We start from the raw sequence: 20,264 nt of genomic DNA, 5'->3' as shown, positions 1-20,264 counted from the left end.
TGAGACATTACAAAGTAAGATCTTAATCAATTATCAGCTTAGTTGTCCTACAGTTTTAGGAAAAGAGGATTCAAGGTACACGGAGGAAGGAAGGAAAGAACTTTGTAGAATAAAACAGTACGTCTGCAATATACATTCTTCCCACTAAGTGACACCATTTAACCTCTGATAGCATATCAAACCTCACAAACATGAGATGCATATTCAGATAGTCTCTTCTGTTTTTCATTTTATGAGAGTAATTAACAGCATTGCATGACATTTCTGCTCCATCACAGGGCACACAACAATCAATAAGGAGCAGTAGGCATGATTTTTTTTAAACAATGCTGAATTGAGCGAAATAAAGATACACTGAATAGAAAAAAGAAAAGGAGTACTTGTGGCACCTTAGAGACTAAGAAATTTATTAGAGCATAAGCTTTCGTGATGCATCCGATGAAGTGAGCTGTAGCTCACGAAAGCTTATGCTCTAATAAATTTCTTAGTCTCTAAGGTGCCACAAGTACTCCTTTTCTTTTTGTGAATACAGACTAACATGGCTGCTACTCTGAAACTGAATAGAAAGTACCACAGAAAAGATATTATGTTATAGACATTTTAAACAGCAACATATGCAGGATGGCAGCGATTTTTCAAGAGTGAATTTCAGAAGCATATCTATCACCTGGAGTCCTGATTTTTTCCCTAAAATCCGGTTTAGAGGAATGTTTTTTAAGTTAAAAGGTCAGTTTAATAAAATGTGCTTGTTTGAAGGTTTTAATTTAAATGAAAGAAAAATAGCATTCCTCCATTGTATTGAAATGTATAGGAATTGGGTGGTGTCCTTTTAAATAGTTTATGAGCCTGCTGGTAGTCCTCGCTGTGTTCTGTGTTTTAGAAACCAGTCAGAGCAGCAATGTACATATATGTCACTAGGCCTTGTATGTTGTGTCTATTTAGGAACCAGTAAACACCCAAGAATATTAGTGAGCTCAAAAACTGTTTATGAGGATACAACCCAATGCCTATGCACTACAAATATTTATATATTTTGATGTGTAATGGACAGTTCTAGGCCTGCTCTTGCTAACACTTATTCAAGGGCTTATACACAAGGCATGCAAATATGCCCATTGAAATTAAGCATTTATGTAAGTATTTACAGGGTCAGGGTTTTCATGACTGTTTATGACCAAGTTTCCAATGCTATGAACATTTATATTTCATGTGATATTTATATAACTCTTTCAATGTGTTGAACATATAGATGCAAAGATAATGCACAGAAAAATTAACTGAACAAAATAAAAAGTATCCATACAGGTAAATACATAATATAAAGTGAAATACACTTGAGACGTAAGAAGACCTGAAATCCTCATTTGTGTGTGTGTGTGTGTGTGTGACACTCTCCCCATAGGTTTCAGAGTAGCAGCCATGTTAGTCTGTAGCCGCAAAAAGAAAAGGAGGACTTGTGGCACCTTAGAGACAAACAAATTTATTTGAGCATAAGCTAAGTGAGCTGTAGCTCACAAAAGCTTATGCTCAAATAAATTTGTTAGTCTCTAGGGTGTCACAAGTCCTCCTACTCTCCCCATACAATCAAACCAAAAATGGTGATTTCAGGTTTTCCTTTTTCTCATGCATCCTTCATTTTTTGTTACGAGTTTTCTTTTTGTTTTTTTCCTTAAATGTGTTTGCTTCCTAAAATCGTTTTCTTGGGGTTATATTTGTAGCTTTGGGAATATTTAATGATTTGAATGTATTTTAAAAATGGCAAACTGTTTTCCCTAAATAAATAATACATTTATAAGTACATTTGGAAGCTACCACTACAGCTGAAGTTTAAAAGAATTAAAATTCAGAAGAAGCCAAATAATGCATTTTAGTTTCATTCATGTATGACAGTATCCAGGGTATGGTACCACTGGAAATTCACAAGGACCATTCATAGTTGGCCTCTGACTTACTTTGGAGATCTCTTTTTAAAGACAAAACCAAACCAAACAAAAACCCTTCATATTCCTTGATAATAGCCCAATCCTGCACCACTTTTGCCATTAACATAAATAACTGCAGGGTTAAGCCCTAAACTCTTTGACACTAACAGGGATTTATACCACTTCTTGACTCCGAAAGCAACAGTTTGCTTACAACAAAATTGCTCTCTTAGAATGGGTAAATGATTTCTATTGAATGAAATATCATATCTACTATAGGCTAATAGAGATGTTAACATTTTTATTATAACACAAATATATTTTAAAAAGGCAATTTACCCATTTAAATCCAGCACCCTGCCTCCTGCTATACTTCTAATAAATCCTGCCTTTCCTCTTTCTATAGCTGATTGGGGTTGGAAACCCTCTATGCAGACTTGTCCCTATTTTAAGAATAACCCCTTTGGTACTGTCTCCTCATTGCTTGACATGGTTGGATGTCCCCATGCTAGGCTATGCCCAAGGCTCTGAGTTTTCTGCAACCCCTTGACTACAGAATCACCAGTCGCCTGTGGAATTCAACACTGGCCATAGAAAACGGAAAATATTCACCACTTACTCTGCACTAAAGGAAGCTGTCTGCATGTTAAAGTTAGGATAGTAGAATCTTTTTTCAGCATCTCTTAAACTTTGATACCAGTGCTCTGCGGGGATATGACTGCTGACTCCCAGAAACCCTTTGATACCTTAGCATTGTTGGGCAAATCCATGTCCACTTTTTCTCTACAAGGGTGTGCTTAACCTGCTTTAACTCCAATAGGAATGAAACATGCACATCTCAACAGTGATTGAACGATACCCCTTAATGACGGCAGTGACGTCTAGTGGATCAAGTACTGGACTGGGACTTGGGTGACCTGGGTTCTATTTCCTGTTATGCCATGGGCCTGTTGGGTGACTGTGGGCAAGTCACACCATTTCTCTGTTTCTCAGTTCCCCATCTGTAAAATGGGGATAATTATACTGTCTCCTTTGTAAAATGCTTTGAGATCTAGTGCTACATAAGAGATATATTAGTTGCCAGCAACAGTCATTGAATTGAGCTGCCTCTGGGAAGAGGGCCCAGTTTCATTTAGTTTCATCAACAGAGCTCAAGCCTTGGCAAAATACCGACACAGGTTAGTATGCTGTAGGCAGTTGAGCTCTAATGGACATGGGACAATCAGTGCTCAACATTTTGACCAATGAAAATTTTTGTACCAGAGCAGGGGAAACTGAACAAACAGGCCAGGCAGTATGGGAGCAACTTTCTCTCCCCCACCGGAGGGAGAGATTACATGGTCCCTGCCCTCCCCTCTCAACCAACTCTAGGGGAGGGGCAGATAGTGGAGATGTCAGAGAAGTGGTCAATACTGTGAGCAAGGGAGAAAGTAAATTTATCCTCTAAAAATCATTTAAGCTTTATCTAGCTATAAAAAGCTGAGGACCACACTAGCAGCAGCATCACTGTGGGGCACTTTTGTTGAGATACATGCTGAATTTTATTTAAATCTGGACTCATTATTTATGGTTGCATCGCTTGCTAAAACATTGCAACACAGGGCGTGTGTGCTAGAGATGGGAAAACCAGCAGGGCCAGCATTTCAAAACTGGCTTTCTAAATTGCACTTTCACATGTGTGCAAGCCAAGTGGGAAGCTGCTTGCATGAGGGCACCACAACAACATGCAGTTATATGACTGGTGAGCACAATAGGAATTTGCTTAAGCAGCATCACTTGCCCCATAACCTCAGCCGTGCAGAACACAATGCCATCTCTTGCCCCATAACCTCAGCCATGCAGGGCACAATGCCATCCACAGCCTCAGAAATAACACTGACATCATAATCAAAAAGGCTGACAAAGGAGGTGCTGTCATCATCATGAATAGGTCGGAATATGAACAAGAGGCTGCTAGGCAGCTCTCCAACACCACTTTCTACAAGCCATTACCCTCTGATCCCACTGAGGGTTACCAAAAGAAACTACAGCATTTGCTCAAGAAACTCCCTGAAAAAACACAAGAACAAATCTGCACAGAAACACCCCTGAAACCCCGACCAGGGGTATTCTATCTGCTACCCAAGATCCATAAACCTGGAAATCCTGGATGCCCCATCATCTCAGGCATTGGCACCCTGACAGCAGGATTGTCTGGCTATGTAGACTCCCTCCTCAGGTAGGCCCTATGCTACCAGCACACCCAGCTATCTTCGAGACACCACTGACTTCCTGAGGAAACTACAATCCATCGGTGATCTTCCTGAAAACACCATCCTAGCCACTATGGATGTAGAAGCCCTCTACACCAACATTCCACACAAAGATGGACTACAAGCCATCAGCAACAGTATCCCCGATAATGTCACGGCAAACCTGGTGGCTGACCTTTGTGTCTTTGTCCTCATCCATAACTATTTCACATTTGGGGACAATGTATACCTTCAAATCAGCGGCACTGCTATGGGGACCCGCATGGCCCCACAGTATGCCAACATTTTTATGGCTGACTTAGAACAACGCTTCCTCAGCTCTCGTCCCCTAATGCCCCTACTCTACTTGTGCTACATTGATGAGATCTTCATCATCTGGACCCATGGAAAAGAAGCCCTTGAGGAACTCCACCCTGATTTCAACAATTTCCATCCCACCCTCAACCTCAGCCTGGACCAGTCCACACAAGAGATCCACTTCCTGGACACTATGGTGCTAATAAGCGATGGTCACATAAACTCCACCCTATACCAGAAACCTACTGACCGCTATGCCTATCTACATGCCTCCAGCTTTCATCCAGACCACACCACCTGATCCATTGTCTACAGCCAAGCTCTACGACATAACTGCATTTGCTCCAACGCCTCAGACAGAGACAAACACCTACAAGATCTCTATCAAGCATTCTTACAACTACAATACCCACCTGCTGAAGTGAAGAAAAAGATTGACAGAGCCAGAAGAGTATCCACAAGTTACCTGCTACAGGACAGGCCCAACAAAGAAAACAACAGAACGCCACTAGCCATCACCTTCAGCCCCCAACTAAAACCTCTCCAACGCATCATCAAGGATCTACAACCTATCCTGAAGGACGACCCATCACTCTCACAGATCTTGGGAGACAGGCCAGTCCTTGTTTACAGACAGCCCCCCAACCTGAAGCAAATACTCACCAGCAACCACACACCACACAACAGAACCACTAACCCAGGAACCTATCCTTGCAACAAAGCCCGTTGCCAACAGTGTCCACATTTCTATTCAGGGGACACCATCATAGGGTCTAATCACATAACACTATCAGAGGCTCGTTCACCTGCACATCTACCAATGTGATATATGCCATCATGTGCCAGCAATGCCCCTCTGCTATGTACATTGGCCAAACTTGACAGTCTCTATGTAAAAGAATAAATGGACACAAATCAGACATCAAGAATTATAACATTCAAAAACCAATCGGAAAACACTTCAATCTCCTTGGTCACTTGATTACAGACCTAAAAGTGGCAATTCTTCAACAAAAAACCTTCAAAAACAGACTCCAACGAGAGACTGCTGAATTGGAATTAATTTGCAAACTGGATACAATTAATTTAGGCTTGAATAAAGACTTGGAGTGGATGGGTCATTACACAAAGTAAAACTAGTTCCCCATGTTTATTGCCCCGCTGTTCCCCATGTTTATTGCCCTGCTGTTCCTCAGACGTTCTTGTCAACTGCTGGAAAAGGCCCACCTTGATTATCACTACAAAAGGTTTCCTCCTCCCCTCCCCCCCGCTCTCAGCTGGTAATAGCTCACCTTACCTGATCACTCTCATTACAGTTTGTATGGTTATCCCCATTGTTTCATGTTCTCTGTGTATATAAATCTCCCCACTTTATTTTCCACTGAATGCATCTGATGAAGTGAGCTGTAGCTCACAAAAGCTTGTACTCAAATAAATTTGTTAGTCTCTAAGATGCCACAAGTCCTCCTCTTCTTTTTGCGGATACAGACTAACATGGCTGCTACTCTGAAACCTTCACAGATACAATTTAGTCAGCCATTTGGGGGAATCTGACGCTTGAGCTTCTTGGTTCTTTTAGTGCCTTCCTTTTATTGGATTGTTGGGACATGCTATCCAGGGTGATAGGGCCTTTCCAGTCATCTCCAGAAGGCTTGCCACTGATTGCTTGCTAATGGTTTGTCTGAGGGTAGAGACGACCCAAGGATACTTTTACTTTATTCTCACACATCTGTATTAATCTCCTCTTTTATATTAGCAAGGAGATGGTTTAGTGTATCCCACCTGACTTTCACCTTGAGCCTGGGACATTAAATCCTGCTTGGTTTACAATATACAATGAATTTGGGCATCTTATCTTGCTCTCTTCTGTACAAAAAGCACTGCATGATTTGTCACAGTTTATATTGGGAGCCCAAGACTAAAATAGCAGTGGGGATGCAGGTTGAGACTAAGGTGCATCAGCATTTGATAGTACTTTGTGCATCTCTAACCAGTGCTAATAGTCTCTTATCTTCATGAACATTGAATTTCCCCATGTGAAGTAATGTCCTGCTGAACTTCGAGTGGATTGCACACAATTTCTGTAGGCACTGAGCGTAGCTCAGCAAACTTGGTGGTGAAAGTGAAATTCTGTTCCTTTATTTAGTATCATCTACCTTTATATTTGTTGCTTCCGACCTGATTTTCTAAACATGAAAGCTCCATTCCATAAATGCTTTGTATTTTATTTTTTAAAATATTGTTCCGGCTTTTGCCCTAGAGGGGCATTTTGATTATGTCATAGGCAGATTTACTAATACACTTTTATTTTAGACCAGCAAAATACTCACCGTCAGGCATTTATACCACACTCATGATCACTGTGGTATGCCTGAGTGCCTATTTTTAGGGAATTATAAGAGACAGCTTCATAGATTGGAGAGAGTTGGGAGAAGAGCCATAAGAATGATCAAAGGATTAGAAAACCTGCCTTATAGCTCAAAGAGCTCATGTTACGTAGCTTAACAAAGGGAAGGTTAAGGGGTGACTTGATTGCAGTCTATAAGTATCTACATGAGATACAAATATTTAATAATGGGCTCTTCAATCCAGCAGAGAAAAGTATATCATCATCCAATGGCTGGAAGTTGAAGCTAGACAAATTCAGATGGGAAATAAGGTGTAAATTTTTCAGTCAGAGTAATTAACCATTGGAACAACTTACAAGGATTGTGGTGGATTCTCCATCACTGACAATTTTAAAATGAAGATTGGATGTTTTTCTAAAAGATCTGCCCTAGGAATTATTTTTGGGAAATTCTGTGGCCTGTGTTATACAGGAGGTCAAACTGGATGATCACAATGGTCCATTCTGGTCTTGGAATCTATGAGCTGATTCTTTGAAACTAATCAGGACTATGGGAATAAATTCACCCCTGCTGACACAGGGCTGGTTCCCCACCACTGCCCTTGCTACAGGGCATATACCAACGAAGCCACATTGGTGGAGGTGATTCAGTGAATGTGCTGTTTAAATGTACTCCCTGGCCATGCAAGCTCTGGCTGAAGCCACACATTTTCTGGAGCTCTGTTAGCTGGCTGTGGGTCCCATAGTGAAGAGGGGGGCAGTGTGTAGTCTTGCAGTGCTGCAAGCCTCCCCGCCTCCAGTGAAAATGTCCATCACCAGGTGCCTGCACCATGGCTGGTCTAACCTCAGGCTAAGTGTAGTCCATGATCTCTAGCATTCCACACTTCAGCCCTTGAGGCAAGTATCCAAACCTTGTAACAGCTTTGCATTCCTTTCCTTTTGCCCATAAGGGATTCAATTCCTAAGTGGTTGTACAGTGGGTTTATACAGGAGCAGGATTTCACAAGTTTGTGTGGAAATCTGATTATTGCCAATAACAGGTATGTTTTATAATTATTTCTCTGGCCCTTTTATTTCAACTCAGACTTTGGGGTTTTTTAAATTGTTTTTGTAATTATCCTTGATTTTTGTAATGCTTACATGAATCAAAGGATTTTTTAAACGATCTTTATTTTCCTGAATTTAGTGCCTGTAAATAGGGACCAGGTTGACAGTACTGGAAAGTGAAGTCCTTCATTTATTGCCACAAAAAAGCCTTCCATTTATTGCCAGAAGAAGAGTTACTGCCTGGGCAGAAGTAGTTTCCTGGAGCTGCCTCATACAGCTGAGCCTCTGTGCTAACCTGAAGGAACCACTTCTAGGTGTGAGAGAGTACCTCATTTTCCATGGTCATCCAGTCCTTGGCCTTTCTGCTAAGGCTGTGGGTTTCCAATTACAGTAGCACTAATTGTGCTCGTGGTTTTTGTGATGTGGACACTTGCTCACTTGTGGACTGAGAGCACAGGGCACTGAGAACCCATCAGAGAGTAATGATTTTTGGCCAGCCCAGCACTAAGCTGGATTCATACCAGGTTCTTAGAAATGAAAGACTCCTTTCTGTATTGCACTACCAGTCCCTGAATTCAGTGTTCTGCAATCAATTAATCAGAACATATTCTGTTAAATGCAAAACAGGACATTTAAAATAGCATTGGGATTGAGAGACAAATTGATAAAAATCTAAACATTCAAAGATAAGGTTGAGAAACAACACTGGATTTTCAGATGATTTTGTGCACATGCAAATTGATGTGGAAACACCTGTAACTGCTTCTTAACTGCATTTACCTATGCAAAACTCATTTGGACAGAGACATATGTGTGATTTTGCTGAGTGTAGCTGGGGATGTGGTTGTAGAACGGAACCAATTTAGTGCCCAATCTACTCATACATTTAAAAGAAAATCTAAAAAAATATGGATTTATTTCTTTTATTTTCTTTCCTATTATTTTATTTTATAATACTGTATGCTGGAGGTTGGGTGAAACCTCACTGAAGCTAGTGGGTGTTACAGCTGCCCCTCATTCAGGATTAATTTAAAAAGCAATTAAGTTGCTTTATGGAATAGATAGCTGAAACAAGAGGAGCCACTGCCCAAAACTCAAGCAACGTGCAAGGCTGGAGCAGGAGTTGAGCCATGTGGTCTGAGGGGTTTTCCCTGGAATCTGAATGCAAATGAGGAGGTCTGGGTATTCTTTAATGGAGCTGAGAGAAAAGAAACATGACAAAAACACAGAGGAAGGCATCAAGGAAACCCCAGAGACAGCCAGAGATGCCTTTGTAGCATGACTCTGAGAAAAAGCTAAGAGAGAGAGCTTTTTGGTAGAGTGCTGGCTGGAAAGAGGCTTGGAATTGTGAGCTAAGAAACTGTTTCCTGTTGTTTGATGTCTACTGTGTTCAGGGAAACAAGGCTTTATGTATATTAATTGTAAATAAACAAGATTGCACCAAAGAAATACCTGACTCCATTATCAATTTCTCCTCTTAATGGAAACAACCCACAAAACCCTGAATACCAGCTATCTGCTCTGGGTTAAAAAAGGGGGTAAAAGTATTATAGTAGCATCTGGAGGCCCCAATCACAATCAGGTCTTGAGGGTGCTAGGTGCTGTACAAAGAAACTGTTCCTGCCCCAAAGAGCTTACACTCGATCTTCATCTTTGTGGTAAAGTTCTGCATGGATTGTGTGGCTGCTGTCTAAGAAGCTGTGGGGAACATATGAAATGAAAAATTCTCTGGGTTCTGACTGATGGATTAGCAGAGTTTGAATCCCAAACCTGAAGTGATGACACTGACATCATAATGTAACTATCATCATATTAGAACACATCTCAATGTAACAGAGTCATATCTCAGTACTATGTCACAATATGACATCATGATGATCCTGTCAGTGGCGTAGCTGGGGGGGAGGGGGCAGCGGCCACTCCCCCCTGAGCACAAGTGGCCCCTTGTCAATGTCTTGGCTTCTTTTAAATTTTCTCCTGTTGAGGGAACAGGGGGAGCGATCCAAAAAAAGGTGCCACCTGCTGCAGCGCTTTTACTCACCCGCAGCACTCCGGGTCTTGGACAGCACCTCAGCGGCGGGATCTTCACTTGCTCCAGGTCTTCGGCAGCACCTCGGCGGCGGGACCTTCAGTGCCGCCAAAGACACCCGGAGCGAGTGAGGGCCTGACGCCAGAGCACTGCTGGGTGAGTAAAAACGCCCCCTGTTCCCTCTACCTGGCTACGCAGCTGGATCCTGTCCTCCAAATGCAAATCCATGCAGTCTATATTTATTTTAGCTCTCTCAGACACCTGGTTTGATTTTTCCCCTGAACTATTCACACAGCCCTAATTCAGGCTCCGCCTACACTTGGAGCTGGGGTGTGATTCCCAATTTGAGTAGACATACTCACACTAGCTTTCATCAAGCTTGTGTGCTAAATATAGTAGCATAGCCACAGTACCATGGGCAGTGGCAACATGGGCTAGTCTTGCCAAGTACTTAGTCATGGGGTCCGGGTGGGTTTGTATTTGGGGAAGCTAGGCTGTGCCACTGATTGCTACTGTGGCTACACTATTATTTTTAGTGCACTAGCTCAAACAGAGCTAGCATGTATCTGCCTTCCATCACTGGGAAGCACCTTCCCAGCTGCAATATAGACATACCCAGAAAGTACCATACAATTAACTATGTGCTACAGAACACACAGTGTATTCGGATCAGCCAAAGCCAAAGCCAAAGCCAATCACAGCTGTCTGTGTTCTGATCACATTACTCATCACCTAATCCAGTGGATCCTTTGAGAAAAAGACACCTTCCCTTTCCTCATCCACTGCACAGTCTTGCCCTGACTCACAAACACTGAACTCCTTGAAAATAATCTGTCAATGCTTTTAAACTAAACCCTGCCCCTTTCTAGATATGCGTGTATTTAAAACAGTTACTTTGTTTTCCTTCTCCACCTCCCAGTTGCCATCTGGTAGCTGATGCTACACCCACTATGTTGTCCATTTCACAATCAATCAGAGACTACCTGAAATGGCTGCAAAAAGGACATTAGCCAGCCTACAAATCCCAGTCAGAGGGGCTGCTGGAGCAAATGGAAGCCTTACTTTAGGTCAGACTCCCCACTAAAGGATGGCTTGGATTCAGTGTCAGGAAACATATGACCTCACAGCAGACATATGACTGGGATCCTTATGATACCACACACTTTCTGACTCAACTTGACCTATCTCTGTCCACAACTCATCAGAGTATCCTCCGATAGGTCACTTAAGAGGGACAATGCAATAAGAGACCTAGCATGGCTGCGACTGGCAGAGGTCAGTTGACTTGGGCTTCCTGTCTATAGAATTGCAATGTAGATGGTTGGGCTCAGGCTAGAGCCTAGTCTCTGAGACCCCATGAGAGGGGAGGATCTCAGAGCCTAGGCCCTAGCCCAAACCTGAACATCTACAACTGGAGCTTTATAGCCCCATGAGCCCAAGTCAGTTGACCCAGGCTCTGAGACTTGGTGTCACAGGTTTTTTATCGGCATGTAGACATTCCCTACAAACCAACAAGATTACCTTTTGGTTTGACAAGGCCATTCTTTAATATAGAAGACCAGCACAGACCAAAAGAAACAGCTTATTGTTATAACTAACTGCTCATTATGTTTCAGAGTCTACAATAACAAAACCAACGAAGGATGGAGTGAAGGAAGAAGAGATAATACAGACTATTGGTAGATATAAAACCTCTTATTTTATTACTTTCCTGTTGAGTGGGTAAGAACTGGTGAAGGCTGGCATCCTCCTCCCGAAAAACCAAACCTTTAAATGTAATTCAAACACAACACTCCTGTGAGCTTTCTATTGCATGACTGACTTGCAAACAAGTCCACTCACTTGTTGCCGAGACTTAGCTGTTAATAATGTACTAATGATCTGCAGAAGAAAAATATCTGGCATTAATTACTATACCTTTTATTTGAACTTAAATGTATAAGTAGCTTAGTCACATCTTGCACTTCAAAAACCGGAGCGGGCAACTCTGTCCATTATGACTAACTTCAACTCAGAGTATTTATTTATTTAAGGATTTTATTGCTTTCAGTTAGCTAAGTGATTAGTGAAGACCAAATGCAAGGCACTAATCAAAGAATGAAAGACTTTTGAAGGAAATTGATTCCGCTTGCAAGGGGAAATGTGCCTTTTATTACAAATGATTAACTCGGTAAGAATTCAAAACCAGTGGTAAAACAAATAAATACATATAAATTGCAGAACAAACCTTCAAGCTCTACTGCAAGGAGACACAATAAATCATCGGAAACCTGTGACTAATTATATAAATGCCAAAAATTGAGACTGATGTGAAGAAGGGGAAGTTTCCTTTGCAGTTTCAGTGACAGATAGCAAAACAGGATAAAATTGCTATTTTTCAACTTCAAGAATAGGCATTCAGTAGCAGTTAAAGCTGGGTTATGGAGAATACTTGGTTACCATCAACTCAAATAAGTTTTAGATCTGCTGGATTATCCATTATTCAAATGTGTTGCTATGCACCAATTTATTGACAAAACTCACCATCCTTAGCTGGTGAGGCCAACTTCTTAGTTCCCGTTGTTCTGATGAAGCAGAGCAACTCCCATTCTGTTGTACAGCCCATTCTATTAACAGGGGATGCAATTGTGAGTGTGCTTTAGTGATAGCTTCACAGCTCCTACACTTGGATCCATGCAGTTACACCTTTGCGTCCATGCAGAACCCTGTGGAATCAACGGGACTCTGAACAGTCACATGAGTCTGCTCATATAGATCCAGTAGCAGGATCGGTGCCTTTATTTGGATCCCTGCTGTGTCTGTAAGGAATAATAGTATGAAAAATGCAGTGGAAATCTCCTGAGGAGTGTAGAGATAGTCTTTATCTTGTGGTTCCTTCTGGTTTTTGTAATTCATCAAAACTAGGGAATCTCACGGAAAAAACCCAACAACATAAGATTGATTCTAAGCTAATTGGCTGTCTTTTTATTGCTTTCTACATTTTCTTTGTTAATGTTCCCTTTTCCATCCAAGGACTCTCAAGCTACATAGCACAAACTCCCAATGAAAGCAGGCCGTGAGAAGGTGCATTATGCCATGGTGTCCTCCATTTAGTGAATGGTAGCACCAAGACACACTACACTTACTAAATGTCTTGTTCTGCCTTGTCTCCTATAATTTTATGTTCATTTTCCTTAATCCCTCAGGTCTCACTTAAAACTTCACTCCTGTCCTCCCTAAGAACACCAAACAGTGGATGATGAGTTGAGATGAGAAGCTGGATGGAGAGAGACCTCTGTCTTGATCCTAAAATGGAATAATTTAGCAAGGATAGGTCAAAGTCTATCACCAGACATAGGTGTGTCTTGATCCAGTGGCTACATCATTTCTCAGGACATCTTTGAAGAGTTTTACTATTAGGATTTCCATGTTTCTTCCTCTGCACTCCTGATAACGTAAGTAATGGAATGTGTTTGTTCTTGAGGTTGAAGGCTCATCAGCGGATCATCTCTCTTTCAGGCTTTGTTCAGTTACTGTGGTAGTGACCCCAAACTTTTGGGGGTGAGGCTGTATCTTCTTCTGTGCTTGTACAGAACCAAGTACACTGTTAACACTCTAATACGCTGATCAGCCAATGCTCTGATATGGGTGTAAGGACATTTCAGTGACCAATATCATTGTTGACTATGTACAATTCTAACTTGAGATGTCCATTTTGTCCCATGAGAATGAACTGAGCAGTTCAGATTCTTCTGAAAGAAAAATTGTAAATTATTGGCCTGCATAGGTCCAGTCATCAATTCTATGTGTGCCCAGGGCTGAGAGATGTCAAGCAACTCCTAATAGAGTGGGCTGACACCTGGATTTTGGTATTTCATAGATTGTTTAGATTTTAAGACCAGAGAGACCTTTATGATCATTTAGTCTGACCTTTAGCATAACATATGCTGTAGAATTTCACTTAATGATTTAGAATCTGATTCAAAAAAGCTTCCCTATCCATCAAAGGACTTGAGCAGATGCTTAAATGCTTTCCTGACTTGGAGCCAGTGTTTTACTTTTCTGAATCAGTTAATTTTTGAAGTTGTGCTTTCGTATAATCTTTGTTGAAGTGGAGGGTTTAGGTAACCAAGTTTGGTTAGGGTCAATATGATGAAAATTTAACTTAATAGTGTGCACTGTGTGTCCTGTCCACTCAGAAACCATCAGGTGTCCTCTGACATTTACTGCATATTATTTTGTTGGATCTGAGGTTGTTTCTGCACCTAGAAAAGTTGGTATTCCAAAGAAACAGTTCCCACGGATGGTTTTTCTGCCTCTTCTAAATCAAATCCCAACTGCAGTTAAATGCCAAAGACGGTACTCATAGTCTGGCTCTTTCATTGGTCACAGGAGCCATATTAGACAGATCTCTCTTTGATAGTATGATCCAATTGGACCTGTCTTCTCCTTATCAAAATCATCAACATCAGAGCAATAGTTTCCTAATGGGTACCTAGAAGCACCAGCAAAGAGAACAGCAATGGGAAATTCAAGAAACTTCTATTGGTGATAGTCCTTGACGTCAAATGGCAACTGCTGGTTTTCTTTATCTTTGTTATGAATCCTTATCAAAAGAGCAGTGGCTGTACCTTCCTGGGAGATATGCTTGGGATTTGAAAGCAAAGGGTTAAGAATCCTGGAACTTGGTGATAAAAATGTAGGTCCAAATCATTTGCTCTCTCTCCAGAATAAATACAAGTCTTTCCTTAGACTCTGTTCCAAGTGACTCTTGTGTGATCTCACATAACAGCAAGTTCATGTCCCCTTCTTTTCTTCAGCTTCTTTCCAAAATTGCCCACTTCACTTCTTTCTCCCACAGTGAGCCCACAAGCTCACCATCAGCCACAGGCTTCCCTCAGCACTTACTGCTCAGTTACAGACAGAAAAAGGGCTGTAAAATACCATCTTAGTGCGGTAAATATCTGCTCCCTATGTGTCTTCCTAAACATACGTAATGAGTTTACTGACCCACACACATTTTTCTTCCTGTCAGCACTGCACAGCCAATATTGCTATAGGTCGGCAAGCAGCATTCTGTTCTGCTTTACACATCATCCACCAAACGACCAGCTCATTTCTGAGTCATCGAAAACTTTGGGAGTCTGGGAGAACTTTCAAGTGAGTCCTGGGTACTGAGGAAGAATTTATATTTTCGATGGCAACCATGACATTTTGGCAGTTTCAACCAGGAAAACGTTGGTGGCTTAGCCGAGATCTGCATCATTTGAGGATATCAATCAGAGTTTTGCCTGAGTAAAGACTGCAGGATTTGACTTGCAGTGTTTAAATGAAATATGATATTACTATTATTATTACTGATAATGCTGTTTGGCAGAAAAAAGGTTTTTATTCTTTCCCCTGTAGCATTATGAAGAATCTGTTTTTATGATAGGTTAATTTGTTACTTTAAAAAATAACCATTTAAGAAACCCTGCAATCAAAGGATGAGAGCAGCAGATTATCTAGTAAACTGATTCGCTGAAAGGAAGTTCATTTGGTCTAATATTTTTAACAGACAGGAAGGCATAGCTACCTTCCATCTCTACACCTGAGCACATAACCCCAGCAATGTCCCCTCCTAGGAGAACCATGTGGGTAACAGCCCTCAATGGAATTTCTCAGAGGACCCTTTACAAAGCCCCCAGCGTCTTCCAGAGAGAGATTAAAGGAGAGATTTAAAAAAAGCAGTGACAGCTGCCAGCAATAGCAGAGGGTGAGGAGAGGGAACTAGCTGAGCTCCCCATACTCCTGCATGGCCAGGAATTGGGTTGTGTAACTCACCCTGCCTCCCAGCAGCATGAGGGGGTGGTGCCTTTACATCTCCAGCAGCCCTGATGATATCAGCAATTCGATCAGCCATCCTGTGGAATTGGAGAGTAACTGGGTAGAGAGTGATGTAATGGGGAGGCTCTGGTGACACCTTCACAGGTCCAGACCATACTTCATAACTGATCAAAGAACGTTCTGCTCTCTGGCACCTGTGTTCTCTCAGAGAGCAGCAGAGATAACAGGAGACCCCTCAGATCCTGGGGCCATACAGGGGAGAGGAGTTTATGGAGAGAGAGAGGGCCCATCATCTGAGGGACTTCTTGAGAAACTTTATTTTTTTAAAGGAAGGAATTAACAATCAGGTCAAAAGGCTGCTGAGAATGGTTCATATAGAAGGGGAAACAAAACAGATCAATAACTAGATAAAATAATATAAAGTTAATAAGTGAGGCCAGGGTCAAAGGTGTAAAGGGGGCCTGTGAGTAGGATGGTTGGTCTGATTGGGATTTTTTGAATGATGATTCCATTTTAAAAAAAAGTATCCAGCTCTGCCCAGTTAGCCTTATGTGCGATCTGATCTCAGTTGCTCTCATCCTTCCTTTCCCTCTTATTGTATGTTCTATGCTAGCCTATCATTAGCTTGTAAAGCCCCTCAAGGAGAGGGATCATGGTTTTCTCTATGTTTGTACAGTGCCTAGCATGATGGGGCCTTGATCTTGACGGATGCCTATGGGCACTACTGGAATCAAATAATAAATAATAATAATTAATAATACCGCATTGCTGCCTCTAACAATGCCGCTTATTATAGCTATCCACACATTTGAAGTCAATAGGAACTGAGGTGAGCTGAGCACCTTGCAGGATTGAGGTCTTCAGAGAAGAACTACACTATCAGTCCAGAATTGTATTGGAAAATCAGAGAAGGGCTAATATAGCTCACATAACTAGGCCAGAGTTAAAACAATACCTTCAAACAGACTGCATCAGACTGACTGTGAACCATCAGTCAGTGGAGCTTTACTCACATGCCCTGCAACTCCCAATCACATGCCTAAGGATCACATTAATTGTTTTACAGCTTTATGGTCAGATTGTCTTGGACTTGTGCTTTTGAAATACAGCATTATATATGGTACCAAAATAAGGACCAGCTTGAGCCAGTTAGTTTGCAAAGGTATTTTTGTGTGTGACCATTGGACACAATACATTAGAAGCAACACAAAAGATTTCAAGCGATGAGAAGCTACTGGAAGGGTTTGACCTACTGGGATAGTAACTGAAACAGAGGGAAGGGGGAAAAAAGGAAACAAGAGACAGAGAGAAAAAGAAAGAAGCAGTTTCTGTAGAAAAGAAGTCATAAAAATTGGAGACGGGGGTGGCAGGGAGGAGGCTGTATTAATGCTTAAACTGATTGTGGCCTTTTCAGTACATTATCCTTGCACTTGAGCTTTCCTGTTCTCTGCTTGTCTGAGTTAACTCTCACACCCTTCCCAGCCACTGCCTCCACTAGACGAGGCCTTTGTTACAGTCAGCCTCCTCTATTTATTAATCTATGGGACCCAGTAGGAGGCAATTGGCTCTGACTCCCATTACATTTATCCTCTGACCATTGTTTTGCTAGCACAGTCTAAAATGCAATTAGAGTCAAATGCTTTCCCAACATTTTTAAGAAAACAAAGTACTTTAATCAAAAACATTGCCAAGATTTTATGAGCAAACATGTATCCCTTTCCAAAATTAATCATTTTCCAAGGCGAAAGCAAGCTGAGTTATCTACTGCCATTATGGCAGTAAACTGTGCTACTACTTCAAGTGCTTGGAGAGAAGAAGCTATAGATCAAGAATGGAAGTGCATTAAAAGAAATTTAAGGCAGGTTTATTTGTTTCCCCACAAACATAAACATGGTATAGTAGTCTGCACTCTTCTCAAGCCACTATTTACACATCAATCCTATAAGAGCAACTTAACAGCCTAATGATACAAACACAGAAAGGCCTTTACCCTCTGTGTATTGAGCAAGCAATATCCCCTGTGTCCCAGGATACACTTGCTTTATAGACAGATTTCTAAAAGGAGGAAAAGGCTTTCTTTACAAAGCAGCCTTCTAATTACTGGAGCAGATCCTACCAGCTTTATGTGGAAGTAAATGGGATTCCTTGCAGAGTAGGTTCTACTCAACTTGAATGGGGGGAGGTGGGGACAGAATCAAGCCTAATGTAATTTAAAATAGCTGGAAGAGCAAATGCTACAACATAAGTAAATTTTCAACTGAAAACTAACAGGTAAAAATTCCCTTTGTCTACCATAGGCCAGATCCTGCATTCCTTGTTTGCCCGAAGCTCCTGCGGAAGTCAATGGCAGACTTAGGGTTGCCAACAGTTCTTTTTTACAAAGGATGTCCCTTACTTTTTCCTCTCTCTACAACAAGATTAATAAATAATACGAATACTACTACTAATAAATAATAATATCAGGAGGAGGAGTAAGGTGGGGGTGCTAAGAAGACAGTCCCTTATTTTTTAAATACAATATTGGCAGCCTTAGTGGCAGTGCACAAGAAATACAACATTAGGCCCCTTTTATTTTTTTCAGGGAACTGACAACACTTTTTTGCAAATCTGAGCTCCTTGGATGACTGAGGACACAGAATGATGGGCCACTTGCATGACCTATGAATGGATGGATATGCTGCTTTCTTGCTCAGTCTTGAAGGTGAACAAAAAGAGTTTGTTTGAAAAATATTTTAATTTTTTTTCTTGAGATCCTAAATTAGCAAGAGTCAAATCCTTCCCCCAAGCATACAAGCTGAGGATCAGACCATATGCAGGAGAGCAGGGGCTGAGAGATGAAGGAATCCTTCTGCCCCACAACACTGACTGGGGGTAAATAGATTTGTGAGGGGTGGATCCACTGGTCCAGTGCCTGTCTACTCTCCCATCCCATGACCCACCACCAAGGACCCCCAGTGCATCAGTCTCTTGGAAACTCCCAGATCTGTGCTGCAGGGTACAGGGTTGTGTACCCTCTGCATGGGCTGCCCAAATCCTCCCCCATCCTTTACAGTGGAACCACACCAGTACCAGTTTGACACATACACAGGGGATGGTGTGGGGGCAATATTTCCCCCCCTCTAGGATCTATGTGTAGTCTTTATGAACATTATGAATATGCTTAATCACTTTCTCCATCATTTGCTTCCCTGCTAAGAGCTGAGTCCAGCGTTCTTTGGTTTCCATCTAATCTAATCCATCCAAAATTCATCACCATAATATTTGAACATGTGGCAACAACTGATGACATTGCTAAGAGATGAAACCTGCATTCCTTGCTTTAATGATTTGGGATCTTAAAGAGCTTTTATTTGCATTCAAAACAAGCCAAACCAATTCACTCACCCTCAAAAGGTGTACTTATGGGAAAGCTGAAGTATTCTGAGCTCTTTGGAGCTGTCTTTTTACTGCAAGTCTGTACAATTCCTAGCACAATGGGGGCCTGCTCATTGACTGGATTGCATTATACATGTATAACAACAACAACATCACCATACTAAGGTGTACTAAATAACACAATCGCTCACCCTCTCTTTAAAACCTCAATGAATTGCAACTCCCAGCACCATTATTCTTTGTGGAAGAATACTATCACCTTGCTCAAACTATTCTAAGGCTGACTCATATCCTGCTAATTCATTAATACATAACACAACCACTGTACCCTCTAAGCTGTGCGTGTGTGTGCGCACACATGATCCTAAACCCCACGTACATGGCAAAACACCGTGCACACAAAAATTTGCACAGAAGAAATTTTTTGCGCACACGGCCTGTCAAAAATTAGAGGGGACATTGAACACAATTCTAGTCCACAACACAACCAGTGGTGCTGGAACATTTTTACAGTGGGGGTGCTGAAAGCCAGTGGTCCCCAAACTTTTTACCTCACACCCCTCTTTACCCCTGTCCGTCCCCCCACTCTCCCAGAGCTGGGGCCAGGAGCGGGGGCCATGGACGGGGTAAAGGATGATTTATATTAGTTAGAGATTGGCTAACACCCTGAAATGTGAGGTTTGATATCCCTTCCAAACTAGGGGTAACCTTATTGTGAAGCAGGAGTGCACGTGCTGCAGAGAGGAGGCTTGAAGGACAGGGGAATCTATTTATTTGTTTTCACCTTGAAGCAGAATCACTTTCTCCCAGCCACAGACAACTTGGGAGGTATCATCACTTGGCAAACCACTTATATTGAGTGCACTTACTGGAAATGTTTTCACTTGGTGCCTGGGCCATATATTGCTTGAGGGTCCAATCCTGCAACTCTTGATCTCAAGAGTAAGGACTAAGCATACGAGTTAGGCCCTGTATTGATGATATAAACAGACTGTTCAATCTGCAGGCGGCTCCACTGAGACATTTAAAAAAAACAACCTCACACTTGGAACAATCTGGTATATGCCAAAAGCAAAACATTTAGAAGCGTTTTTATGAGGCTCAGGAATAAAATCTCTCTTGGAAAGACAGCATCCAAATAAGGAGTGAGCTATAATTCGAGGCAGGGAAATCACTTCAATCCTTCTTTT

At 41.7% G+C, this 20,264-nt stretch overlaps 1 protein-coding gene across 8 annotated transcripts in view; it reads right to left on the bottom strand.

The window, feature by feature from the left end:
• The window catches only part of SCUBE1 (signal peptide, CUB domain and EGF like domain containing 1), a 304,521-nt gene that overhangs the window by 49,159 nt on the left and 235,098 nt on the right, over positions 1-20,264 (bottom strand). The gene's annotated exons all lie outside the window — the stretch shown is intronic.

This window comes from Dermochelys coriacea, chromosome 1, assembly GCF_009764565.3.
Source record: "Dermochelys coriacea isolate rDerCor1 chromosome 1, rDerCor1.pri.v4, whole genome shotgun sequence".
Taxonomy (NCBI): Eukaryota; Metazoa; Chordata; order Testudines; family Dermochelyidae; genus Dermochelys; species Dermochelys coriacea.
Note: the sequence above shows the minus strand (reverse complement) of the source record. Positions and strands in the feature narration are given on the sequence as shown.